The following is a 14,147-nucleotide window of genomic DNA, read 5'->3' as shown; positions in this document are numbered from 1 at the left end:
TCTTTTTAGTAACTGCATTACCTAAAACCGTTCCACTTAGGGACTGTGCCAGAACTATGTTCAGTTTCAAGGATCAGTTATGTTTCAAAAAGAAATACTTCTTTCTATTTACGTATTCTATAGGCAGCAATTGGGACTTTCCTTGGCAACTGTATTAACAGCTGTACTACTTAGATACTGTATCCAAGGCGGGTCCATGTTTGTTTTTAGGGAAAGTCTGCTTCTTACTTCTCTGGATCGAATTCTTAACCCTTGACTTAAGCTATAATATCCCAACTGTGCAATACAGGTTCTTCAAGATATTGTCATTGTAGGTATAGTGGGCATAATTGCGGTCACTGTAGATATGGAGATACCTCCTTGAGGACACCAGATACAAGGTAAAATAGGAACAGCTGAACCAGTTGACACAAAACAATCAGCATGAAACTTCAAGAGTCAAAGACTATTAGAGAGATGTGGGGAAATCAGATAACTGGGTTTTTAAAATAAATCATATTTGTGCCTGTGCAATTCTTGATTCCAGGCAAAAGCAGAATAAGACTGCTGTTCTTTTTAGATTTCTGGACTTTAGAAAAGCGAAGAACCAGTTATGTCACAAAAGCCTGTTCATGATATTTTCAACCTACAGTCTTTGTTCTCAGAGGTTCAGATTATTTGCCAAGAATTCTTAGAATCCAGAAGGTTAGCGTGACAGATACAGCAATTTCCTGTAATATCCTGAACAAACCTTATTGAATTATGTTTAAGTATTTTAGAAGTTCATTGTACTAAAAGTGCAAATGTTTGTGGATTATTGTGGATACACACTGCATGTAAGTTCTTTAAAGGGGGAGAATTGACTAATGTGAACCCCGGGAAGTGGTATGACCCCCACAGGACTAGTTGAAATAATGTGAACTTTTAAAGTGAAGTGGGTTTCCCAGGAAATTTCTAGAGGGAGGTGTATGCAAATGTGAAGCCTCTGGTTATGCAAGAACTCGGCCTTCTGAAGCTTCGCCTTAAGGTGGGGACCTGATAATCACCTGAGGACAGATCAAAGACCCTGACCATATAAAGAAGTGACTCAGTTTCCTGGGCGTGCTTGCTCTGAGCCAAGATGGTTATCAACTTGTTATCAACCTACTGGTGTAGTTTGAAGGACTGTCACCTGCCAGAGCCCTTGTTGAGCTGGGGTGATCTCTAGTTAGCTTATTAACATGCTTGTAGGTTTTTAATGTTTTTGTCTGTAACGTTTTCACCTCAAGAATACATGTGCTTGCTTAAGAAGTGCTGAGGGACAACTTAACTGTGGGCAATTATGCTGTTAATAGCTTCTGAGGAAGGAAGGCAAAGCAGGCCTGCTGAGGTAGTCTGTCTTGCTGGGGAATTCATAGTGTAGGCAGGGAATTGTTCTCTCCCACTCTGACAAGGGTATTTCCAGGCTGCACACGTCTCTGCCCAAAAGAGGTGATGGCTAGCGAGCCAGAAACCTGAGAGTGGGTGCCCTTTCTAGACCACAGAGGGGACACATAGGTGCAGTTGCCTTGAACTGTGACAACTGGCATGAAAAACACATGTAAACTTACAGATGCTTGATACTTATCTGTATCTGATCTGTTGATTATTTTGCAATAGTAATGAATAAATCTCAATATCTCATGATCTTCTATAAAGTGTAAATTTGCAGTGCAATATAAAAAATGAGTAACAATTATACAGAATTCTGTGCCATAAAATAGGAAATACAAGAGATGTGAGTTTATTAAAATAAAGACAACTGCAGATAGAAACAAACCAAGCAATGATCAAGAGAGTATCACAATTGCTCACCAGATACTACAGTAAAACATACTGTAGGAAAAGGATCACCATTGAAGACACCGTTCTGCAGTGCTTCTGGGCTTACAGAATCACGTGTCTGCTAAGCTCAACGCAGATATGTGAACCGTTAGATAGAAGATACTAGTCTGGGAAATGTATTTGCATAAAAACCACATGCTACGTGGAGAACGCACAGTATTCTAAAGAGCTATTGCTTCACCCTAAAGTTCTCGGTCCTTTCCTAAGAAAGTTGGTTAGAATAGATTTTCTAATTTTCTATTTCTGTATAGGTCCTTATACCACAATGTCCAAGTGCATTCCCATCATGCATTAAGTGATTTTACTAACATTGTCACATGCAGGTTGTTCCATCTCATTCCTTTCCTTATGGGAGAGTTGTGTGTGCAATGTAGTGTTATGGTTTGGTTTCGTTAGTGGGGTTGGGGTTTTTCATATGCACTTGCTCTGTGTTAAAGAAAGCAGGTTGAAGAAATGCACCTTGGAACAGAAAGCGGCAAGGGTTGTGAGGGTCCTTGGTTTCGGAGGGAGTTCATTCCACAGTCACGGACCAGCCACTGAGAAAGTTCCATCTCCTGCACAGATAAATGTTTCCAAAGGAGTTGAGTCGTCAATCACAATCTTCATCCCGAACCACTAGGTGTTTTAGCTATCCTGGACCCAGGCCACTGAGTACCTTGAAGATGGTGACTGAGACCTTGAACTTGACTCTATAGTCTACGGGAAGCCAGTGGGAATGGAGGACTGGTCTGATGCATTCATGGTAGCCAGCATAGGTGAGGAGACATGCTGTAGGGTTCGGTACTAGTTGGAGTTTCTGAAGGGCTGATGGCTTCATGCCGAACCCCCATTAAATTTCCCATAGCAACAGCCAGCACATAAGAGCCTGGAAATGGCCATAGAAAACTTCTCAGAGCTAATAGATTTGTTTGCCAGGTCTTAAACAGAATCCAGCTGGGAAAAAGATTAAGGATTTGAGGGGCTGGCAGGAAATCTAACAACTCCATTTTAGTGTTGTTTCAGCTGCAGTTTCCTTGCATATCATATACACACACACACACACACACACACACTCTCAGACATAATTAATTGTTAATTGGCCTGCAACAACAGCAAAAAAGACTGCAACCTCTTGTTCACACACTACAAGCAGCATCTAAATTATCAGGATAAGAGGCAGGAAATCAAGAGCTGAAGATAGCTCACAAGGATGTGCCTGTGAAGATAGGGTAGAGCCTCCTATGTTGAATCACCATGATCTATGCTTCCACTGACAGAGGGCCATACTCGCTCCAGAAGCTGCACACAACAGGGTAGCAGAATCACACAGGTTCAGCCTTCCATTTTCAGTTTCCCATACTTCCCACCCCCCATTTATCCCAGCATTAAAGTTAGAGACAAACTTAACAAAACCCAATTTAAGACACTGTTGCCCTCACCACCACCCCCCGCCCCCGGTCTGTTTATTATTTAAAAAAAAAATGTTGAGACACTTGTGAAAATTTCAAAGCGAGTTAATCTCCTGAGCCATTATGGTCATAATGTGTAGGGTGTGAACACGGGTGCATTTGGTCACACCATGGCAGATGATAAAATACATATATAGGTCTTATTTGAGTCAGGCCCATTGAGTAGTGCAATAGCTAACCCAGGGATAGGCAACCTATTGCATGTGTGCCAAAGGCGGCATGCGAGCCGATTTTCAGTGGCACTCACATTGCCCAGGTCCTGGCCACCGGTTCTGGGGGCTCTGCATTTTAATTTAATTTTAAATGAAGCTTCTTAAACATTTTAAAAACAACAATAGTTTAATTATATATTATAGACTTATAGAAAGAGCTTCTAAAAACGTTAAAATATATTACTGGCACACAAAACCTTAAATTAGAGTGAATAAATGAAGACTTGCCACACCACTTCTGAAAGGTTGCCGACCCCTGAGCTACCCTATGCGATGGTGTCACCTTATCACTGTTACCCTGCTGTTGGTTGTTAAACCTACTTATTGCATCTTTAAATTAGACTGTAAGCACTTGCAGGCAGGGACTGTGTCTAATTATATATTTGTACAGCACCTATCAAAACAGAGGTCCCATTCACGATCAGGACTGTTGGGCAGGACTGCAACATATTAAAGAAAAATAATACAGCGTGTGGGTTGCTGGCCTCTCTCCCCAGCCCATAAAGGACTCACTGCCATGCCTGTAATTTTTCATGCCCCCTTCTGTCAGGGCACCATTTTATTAATTCAAACAAAACCTCACAAAGTAACAAAGCTCACAACCCAAAGTACTCTGCCAAGACCCAGAGGCCTTTCGCTTTGCTCCCCTCTCTCTGCCCCAGGGATAATCACAGGAGCCAACCTCCATCCTGCTGCCACCTTTCAACTGAGCCCTCTCAGCCCTTCATAGGGAACATTTGACCCCTTCCCAGTTGGGTCTGATAATGGAACTGGCCTGACCCTTAAACCCACCATAATTCTGCCCAAGGAGAGGCCTGGATGGTACACCAGGCAATGCTGTTCCCAAGTCATCTGAAAGGGTTGCTATTGCACAACCAGTGAAAGGCCATGTGAAAAATTTAGGCGGAAATACAAAACACAGGAAAGTGAAACTGACAGAATGCCAGCCTCATTTCTCTCTCTCTTCCCACTCCCATTAGGTTGCTACCTATTTAAGTTTTCTTGGAAGGCCCTGTGACTATTACTCTTTTCCCTCCAATAGCCTTCTAGTACAGAAAGCCTGTTCTTCCCACCCTGGACACACAGCAGCAAATTGATCTGCTGTTCCCCCTCCACCAATAGGGAGACACTTCAGATGAGTGAGGCTGCCTGCTAACCCCATTCCTTCCCTTTTTCTCACCCCACGCCTCCCATCTTCAGCAGCAGAACCATGAAATGTTCCTTCAGTCCTGCTGTTGGCCATACAGATAGCCCTTACCCAGTTCTATGGCCTGAGATTCCCTAGACCGGGTCAGTGGGTAGACCCTGCCACACCTTGAAAAACAAACCCCGATGAGCCCGATCAAGCAGGATTCACACAACCATGATCACTGACACCACCATACTTATGGCCCCAATCAGAGATTACTCACGCATTTACCTTCGGTTTCCCCTACGAGTTCTGGAGTCCACAGGAATGAGAATATATCAATCTGAGAAAGGCCTTCCCAAAATTATAGGAACACAAATAGACCAGCCTCTAATTTTTTCTGCCCTCTTATAATTTCAACAGGCAACTAACCCTATATTTTTTGTGCTTTTAATTAAAAAAAAATTGCTTCCAGACTCTGGTAGCTACTGCCAGAATTTAGCCTGAGCAAATTACAGTCAAGTTATGCGGCTTCTGAAATATATCACTTTACAAAGTGGGAATGCTGACAGAAGTGCCCCCCCCCCATTAACTAATATATGGGCTCATTTTTACTTGCACTGTGGAGTCAGTCTGGTAGTTACATGAGTCAAGAACAGCAACATGCAAAACAAAGAAAGCAGCCAGTTACCAAGAAATTTTCATCAGAGACTACTGGGAAGTGAGACATTTCCTGGTTTTTTGTTTTCAATTTTAAACACTTTTTTATGTAGTCAGGATTATTCAGTTAAAGTTTACCTAGCCCCTGGGAGCCAGAGTAGAAAAACTAGCACATCCACTACATCTAATACAGTGGAACCTTCTAATAAAAGGGTGTTTTTCTGCAGATTTGACAATGTTACCCTCAGATACTATAGACGTGGTGCTAAAGATCCCAGAAACATGTTTATGTTAGGGCACCCACGAATGTTAACACCAGTTCTATAGAACCAGTGGCAGTTTCTTGCTAAGTTTCCTAGTGGAGGACAGTTCTGAAGATCTCTCCAGTATGTGGTAATTGCTGCACTCCAAGAGGATTATCAGAGTGGAAACCACTAGAGTGAAATGAAGATTCGCTACAAAAACTTGTCCACGCAAGGGAAAATTTTGCAGACTTCCCATCACTGCTAATGTAACCCCCTAGTCTCCATATATTGTGTCCCTCCTCCCCTATGCCTCCACAGAGGATACGCCTATTACAGCCCAAAGCTAGAGAGCATGGCTCTGCAGAAACTCACATTTTCAGCTCTGGAAGTCCCTGGTTCAACCCAGGTTCAAGATGGCTGCTGCCATACTACCTTCACTTCAGCACCACCGGTGGTGAATGAGATTCCCATTGTCCCTACCAGCTATCTAACAAAACCACAGCCAAGGGAATGGGCTTGGCAGAATTAGTGGCGAAAGACGACCCTGTTGAGCTCGAGTCTAGTCCGGCACTGAACAGACACATGAGGTGCAGAATAAATGAAATACCACCACCGGTGTTAGCAACATTAGAAGCCCTAGTGTAGATGGGTTGCTGGCATGTGTCTTTAGACCTGCTGTAAGCAGAGTTAACCGACAGAACTTAAAACTGGTGGCAACATTTGCCATATGTACATGTGAGCTCACAACACAGCTGGTATTCATGGAGCTGAGCCAATGTTAGCAACACCAGGAAATCGTTGCCAAGGTTTCTCTAGCATTTATAAGACTTAATAGTGAAGCTGTAAAAATGCAGCCTGCGGCCCTCTCGAGGTACCATATCTTACATAAGGAGATGCACCATTGCAAGCCTAATGCTTTGATTCTCTGTTGCCCTGCACCTGATGGTGACATTTATATCCATGCAAGTTGAGTGCAAAACACTATCAGATCAGAATGGTAGCATTTTATACCCAGTTTGCAGTGACTGCACGAGGGGTCTGATTCTCCATTGCCTTGCATCTTAAGTCTCAATATTCAACACACAGTGTTCAGCAGAGGGACAGAGTGATTTTGCTTGTGGCATAGTACTAAGCTGAGATCATGCATTATGTTGCCAAAGGCCAGTGTGCCATTATCATACATTTTATTGGGTAGGAGGCACAGTGTGGCGAGCCAGATCATCCCTTACCATCCGATTTTAGCTGTTTTGCAAGCATAGCCACTGCTTTTGTTATTGACACTATAGCTCTGTTGTAACTGAGGACTACTCCATGCAAATAGCCCAGGGACTGAACCAAAAGTTCTCTGTCTGTTCTTTCCTACATGATGGCTTTGAGCAACGGAGACCCCTCTTTTAAATGCTTTTTGAAACAAAATATACATACACATTTAGAGAGAAAAAGTCAGGGCACCATTTAGGCTTCGGGCAAGATCTTAGGGTTGCAAAGTTTGGGCATCCCTTTTATGATGCGTACAGAGTAGAAGTGAATCTAGCCTTCAATGCTAGTGCTTCAAGCACACACCTATTCCAACAGCAGGACTCTGCTTAGAATCAAGTTAGCTGTTGAGACAGGTGCCAAAAGCACAAACAGGGCAATAGTCTTCAACCTTCCAGCAGTGATGCAGACAACAGTGGGATAGGGATGGGAAATAGGACTTCAATTTAGATCGTGAATCAAATCAGCTCTTCAAAATGCACATAGTTTGCAAAGCAATACTGTGAGATGTAGGCTTCATCCAATCATGAGCAGAAATTTACCTTGGGTTTTCCAACAAAACAATCAGAAATTTAAAAAGTTAAATAGTACTATGTCAGCCATAATCCCTTCGACGGAGAAATCAGCATTGATGCACATGGCACATTTACCTTCATAATTTGATATTTCACTAGCTAGTGGATTCACCCTGGCCTGGTGCAAACATTGAAAAACAAGCTGCAGCACCAGTCCCCCTTCATGTTATTCTCAGTATCTGAAATCACAATTAAGTCAGTCAACGGGGAAAACGTCACTCTCAGTAGCAGATTGTTGGAGTTTCGCATGATACTGCACAGCAGCAACCCAGGTATTGGTCTGAATTATCCTCTCCACGTTTCAAATAATTGAGTTCTCTCCGAAATAGGTGCTCAGTTTTAAAACCCACTTTTGAAGCAGATAAACCATTTACATTTAACAAAATGGGGTGAGTGGAAATGGGAGAGAGAGTTGTAGGCACTTTTAAAATCTGTTTTCTTGATACTGCCGGACTAAAACATTTATTTAACCCAGTAGTTCTCAAACTTCCTGACCTAGCAAAACATCTAAAATTCAGACTACTTGGCAAGCCACCTTCAGAATGACAGTAAGTGTCATTATAATGGATTCTTATTCTGATAAGCCAGGCTGCACACCACTGATCGTGTCCCACAAGCAAACGTGAGTACATGGTTTGAGAAACTCTCAATTTAATCTGAATACACTAATATAAAGCCTACGCCACCTTCCAAATAAGTCAATAGCTGAACTTCCAAAGGCTTTAGTGACAACAACATTTTGAGTCCATAGTATGAAATCTTTTCAAGTTCAATACCGAGTGGTGGGGGATTTAGTTCAACTCCCTCCTCTGCAACAACCCAAGTCTAGTGGTTAGAGGGAAAGGGAGTCAGCAGAGGCAGGGGCAGAAGTTGACATCTCATTACATATTCTGTGCATATTTACACTGGAAGGAATACAACTTGGCTCAGAACTTTTGGACATATTCATTTCTGCAAAGTGCTTATGATTCTTTGCTAAAATGCTATAAAAGCAGAGAAAATTTCTTCTAGCACTCTTCTTCCTTTTGCCATCCCAAAAGGAATAAATGTCATCAAATTACAAAGCCAAAGCAAACCATATATTTACCGTGAGGTGAGAATCCAGCAGAGCTAGTTGCTGTACTTGGGTGAAACCAGATGACTCCCTACCACAGGAATGAAATACTGAATAAGTCTGCTAAAAACCAATGCCATCAGCCAATCCTCTGAATCACCAATAAACCAAGTAACTGGAAACTAACCTCAGCCCATTGCAGCAAAACCCATGTCATGTCCTAGGCATGCAATGATGTCGAAACATCCTAACACCTGAAGACAAGATCTAGGAGCCTCATATAATTGATTTGGTATTAAGCTGCAGTAAAACTTTCCAACCTTGTGTGCAACAGCCGGTGAGCTTTGATCATGAGAAAGTGAACTATTACTTTAGGAGCTTGGATAGCACGCAGCATCGGAACTGAAGACCACTACCTGACTAAGTACAGCACTTCTTTATTACAACAGCAAATGACAGATTTCATTAGTAGAAGTCACCAGTGCTAACTAGAGAGGGAAGTAAAATTAAACAATATACAAGAAAACATTTCCTTCATTGAGAATTTAAGCATTATTTTATATTCCCCTTCAGATAACGGATGCTTGTTGGGGCTTTATTTAAAGTCTTATTCAAAAGAATGTATCTGATACCTTTACAGAAGAAAGAAGTGTTCTATCGAGCATAGACAAGCCAGATTCCTTCGGTCATGAGCGCAGGAAATTTGATAGAGGGCAGAAAACAATGAATTCTTTTGACTTCTTATGCTGTTTAGTTTCTTGATTAACCTCTGTTACTAACTGTTGCAGTTTGTATTCCACATTCTGTGCTAGGGAAAAATCTTTGGTCCCAAGTACTAACCTGGAACCATATTTGTATCGGATATTGGGAAACTGGCAAGTCCTATGTTGCAGGACAAAATTAATTTGGTACAGAACAGTGATCTGTCTGGTATCCGGACACCGGCCATGGTCAATATCTTATGCTTCAGAGGAAAGAAAGCCACTTTTTAGGAAACAAAGAACCATGACACTGTTAGATCAAACAGTGCTGTTTGCCTGGGTCTTAGTCTGAACAATGAGAACAGAATGATCAATTCCATTCTCTTTATAATCAAGTACCCTTTCAAGGTTTTAAATGCTGCAATTATTGCCACAGATGCCAGAGGACTGTTTCCTTAACAACTTTTCCAATAACATTGTCTAAATATTAATGGCAGTGTTTTTGTTGGCTTTTTTGGTTTTGTAAAAGAAAGTTACTGAATTTGTTATTTAACTCTAAATTTAGTATCCTTTAAATCTCTGTTTTAGTTTCTCCCACTTCTTTACAATGGGCATAATGCTTGCCTACCTACTTGACAGGGGTGCCACAAAGTTTAAAGGCATCAGTGATGCAATGTGATCTGTGTTGACAGACTCTTTCAGCCATATTCATTAGATTTCACGATCAGGCCAAAGTCTGTAATGCACAGAAGACAAAAAGTGTGATATAGGAATAATTTAGCTCTTATTGTTTTGACTAAGGATTTAAGATTTCCCTTTCAGAAACTAATGACCCTTATGAAAGTCCTATACAATTCAAAACTATTCTACAGAAATTCAATTCCATTCTATTTAAGTTCTTATACCATCCTTATCACCAGAGTAGCCAAGCCCTTTCCAGTAGTGCAATAAGTGAAAGATTAACTTCTAAAAAGGTATAAAACTTTAAAGAGAATGAGATCCTTTAAAGTAGGCTGGTTACAAAATCATTATTCTCTGTTAAGTTCTGGTAGACTTCTCCCACAACAGAAAGCATATATTAACTCCCAACTAGTTATCTAGCTTGGTTTACAGGAGAGTTAGTGTATATAATATACAGCATTTCTGTTTACTTTTTGTTAACAGCCAGCTTGATAGAACACATACAAATAATTAATACAAAAGCCACACTACACATTCAAACACTAAAGATATTTTCCGAGTTTATAAGCAATCTCAGCAATTACCAAGTTAACATTCAGTACAAGAGACTTCCAGAGCAATTATGCACCCATTCAGTTGCTCACTGTTCCCCCTTCATTCACAGAAAGCTAAGCAAATTAGACTATATTTGCATGCCATTAGGTTTTGTGGTTTTACATTGTTTCAGAATTACCAGGAATGGGTGGCTTTAGTGCAATTTTTATTATGGAATCACTATGTCAGCGAAATAATCCCTGTTTTTAGACTAGGATAATGGGTACCTTGAAGGAAAACAGCTGTAAAGAGCTAAACTCCCACAACCTGTATATTTTGACCATCAGATGCAAAAGTTCAGAGCATGGTAAGTCATTTCTGGACACGCTCAACATGTCACAGCCAGAATAGCAAACTCTTTTCACCTTGACACAGCAGAAAGAAGCGGGCCACCATACCAGAGGACACTCACCTTTCCTGGACACTTGAAATAACTCCTTCACAACACAGCAGTTGCCATGTTTCTAGCTCAATACTTTTAATAAAGTATATTAATTATTTCTGTCTCCAGCACCTTGACTGTGTTTATACTTCTGTCAGTCTTTAGTTTCTTCTGCCCTACAGGAGATCTGTTTGTTTTGCATATGCAGAAAACACAGCTTCAGAGTTTAACTACTAGAATGATAAGAGGTTACAGTGATACATAGCCAGAATACTGTAGCTCTTTCACTATCTAAACATCTTACCACGCCCCCATTAATATCTATCGAAGAAAAATAAATATTTGCCAAACCATATGAACATATCTGACAACATTTAGCACCTGTATAGGTAATAACAGAGGAACAGCGTGGAAGCATTGTTTTCTCTCTCTCTCTCTCTCTCTTCTGGTTGTATCAACGCTGTGCCAAGAAAAGACACAAACATGCTGTTGTGTCCCCACAATACTCGGAGCACCTTCTTCCATACAAACGCATTAGCTTCTGCAACCACCTTACCGGGTGATTTAAGGAGAGTGTAGATCAGAAAACTGGGTAACAACAGTTTCTGGCACATCAATTTAAGTTAACTAACTGGAAACTGGCCGGGGGGGGGGGGGGGAGAGAGAAAAGCAGTTTACTTGGACACAGCTCTCTCCAGCCAGTACCCGACTCCGGAATCGCCCCCAGCCTGACAGTGCAGCCGCAGCTGCCCCTGCTCCGGACACGCTCTTGTTTTGCAGCGCACATGAGAGCAGCGACGGGCTTTACGCTTCCTACGCGGATCACTCCTCCGCTTTCACTCACCCCCTCGCTGGGTCTCTTCCTCTCCACGGGCACCCCGCAAACCCCAGGGCTCCTGGGCTGCCGCTCTCCGCCTCTGAGTCAGGGCACTGCGCCTATTTCCTGCCCGCCCGGCCAGGTTGGCAGAGCTGGGCACCGCACGGGACCTTTGCGCCTCTCGATCGCCCCGCTCCCTGCCGCCCGCACTAGCCCCGGGGCAGGGGCCCAAGAACGCGTTACCTCCGCCCAGCCAGCTGCTTCCCGGCCGCCGCCGCCTCTGAGCGGGGAGAGGTGCGCGCTGCGCCCAGGACAGGAGCCGTCCGGCCCTCCGCACCAATGGGAGAAGAGCATCTCTCCAGGGAGGGGAGGTTCCCCTCTGCCGCGCCCTCCCTCAGGCCAGGGACCTGCTCAGGCTGCCTGCCCTGCGCTGGTCTCTCCCGCTACCTATGCCTCCCTTCCCCAGTCACCCTCTCCCCCTGCCTATCCCTCCATTCCCTTCCCCTGCCCATCCCTCCCCCGTCACCCTCCCCCTTTCCTTCCCTCTCCCTTGCCTATCCCTCGGTTCCTTTCCCCAGTCACCCTCCCCTCTTTCCTTCCCCTGCTCCTTCCCCCTGCCTATCCCTCCATTCCCTTCCCCCGTGACCCTCCCCCTTTCCTTTCCTCTCCCCCTGCCTATCCCTCCCTTCCCTTCCCCAGTCACCCTCCCCGTTTCCTTCCCTCTTCCCTGCCTATCCCTCCATTCCCTTCCCCAGTCACTCTCCCCCTTTCCTTCCCTCTCCCCCTCCCTATCCCTCCCTTCCCTTGTCACCCTCCTACTGCCCTTCTTCCTTCCCCTTGTTCTCTCCATTTGCACAGGGCAGACCCCAAACTCTCTGCACAGGATGCGGGGGGGAAGAGCTCCCTTCAGTGTGTCCTTCTCCTGGAGGGCAGGCCCCAGGATACCAGAGTGGGGGCACTCTGTAGGAGATCAGTGTGGTGCCCTCCTTCTCCATGGGTGTTTCACTGCCCTGTGGCATCCAACTTCTGTAACTAGAAGCGTGGATTGGGGGGAGATCTTGTGTGAGGTGGGTTCTAGGGGTTTCTTCTTTCACTCAGGAATTTTGTTATTTAAAACACCCGCCCTTTGGTGCCATGGCTTATATAGTCCAAAGGCAAGAGATTAGCTTCTCAGATGCATCTTTATGAGCCATGGGGATGATCTGACTGCTCCAGCAGTAGGAGGAATATCCGTTGGGTGTCAGGATTTCAACATGAGCTCTTTTGGCCTGGCCTTCATTAGAGATGTTCAGCTTGGTTCCCACTTCTCAGGGCTAGAACATGCCCATTTTATGCACAGGAGCTCCTCAGTGGCCTTCCAACCATGCTGCTAGTCATGCTGTTATAGGGGTCAACAGCAACTGAGCCTGAGGCTGTGTTTTTCACTCTAGATAACTAGCACGATGTAAAATCTGAGGGGAGATGAGGCACTGTGCTTTTACCTCTTTATAGCTAGTTGAGTTAAACCACAGAATACAGGAAATAGGGTTGATCTTGACTAGCTATATCAAGGTAAAACTGACTTGTGCCTTTTCTCCCCTGAGATTTTACAGCAAGATAGCGATCTCAGTGTAAAAACAGTGAAGACATAGCCAGTGACAACTGAGGCTCAATGACTGTGTACACCTGTGTACTGAGCTCATTAGTGCACACAGTTAAAATAGTCCTCCCACCAAATGTAAGCAGAGCTCCTCTCTCTTCTCTTCCAAGAGCTACTCAGCCAGGAAACTTTCTATCATTTGCTGGCTGAGAGTCCTTTGCCTTCCCACCCTGCTCCCTCCATGGCATCCATAGTACATCTGCCATCCCATTATACTTCCCCAGCCATGCTCTCCAGGGAGTTCTCCCATCCCACCATAAGTGCCTTCCCAGGATCCACAAATAGGTTGCCACCAGTTCTCCTTCCCTAATTTTCACCACCACTGCATTACTTCAGGTAGCAAGGCAAGATGAGCAGCTGAGTCTTTGGGCATTGTGAATGCTGCTGTGCATGCTTAACAGGTGTCATTCAACAGGCATGCAGCTGCATGACTGGCATGTTTCTCTTGGTGCTCAGGGAATCTCATTTATAACATCACAACTGAAGGTCATTCCTGAACGTGTAGTCTCCCACATGGGCTGCGCAACAGCACTGGCCCTTTGCCCCATAGAGAGTTTTCAGGTGGCATGTTCAGGTTATGTACATTCTTCTCTGGAGTTTATAATAATTCAATGATTTTATTTAACCTTATATTTTAATTTTCTGTACAGTGCCCAAAACAGCTTATGCGAGTATTCTTATAGTCAAATGTTAGCAGGAGTGAGGCCAAAATTTTTAACTAGGTGAATTAATTCACAGTGTTTAAGTGCAGAAGGGACCATTAGATCATCTAGTCTGACCTCTATATCACAGGCCAGAGAATTTCACCCCATTATCCCTGTATTGAGACCAATAACTTGTGATGGGCTAAAGCAGGGATCGGCAACCTTTGGCACGCGACCTGTCAGGGAAATCTGCTGGCAGGCCGGGCC

At 43.7% G+C, this 14,147-nt stretch overlaps 1 protein-coding gene across 7 annotated transcripts in view; it reads right to left on the bottom strand.

The window, feature by feature from the left end:
• The window catches only part of SYTL2 (synaptotagmin like 2), an 82,351-nt gene extending 70,435 nt beyond the window's left edge, over window positions 1-11,916 (bottom strand). For 6 of the 7 annotated variants that reach the window (XM_054015720.1, XM_054015725.1, XM_054015724.1 and 3 more), the window contains exon 1: window positions 11,841-11,916. The gene's annotated coding sequence lies outside the window, so the exon portion shown is untranslated. The other variant, XM_054015721.1, reaches the window with a different exon arrangement.
• Window positions 11,917-14,147: the final 2,231 nt, after the last annotated feature.

This window comes from Malaclemys terrapin, chromosome 1 (genome assembly GCF_027887155.1).
Source record: "Malaclemys terrapin pileata isolate rMalTer1 chromosome 1, rMalTer1.hap1, whole genome shotgun sequence".
In the NCBI taxonomy this organism is placed as follows: Eukaryota; Metazoa; Chordata; order Testudines; family Emydidae; genus Malaclemys; species Malaclemys terrapin.
This window is presented reverse-complemented; position numbering and strand designations above follow the sequence as displayed.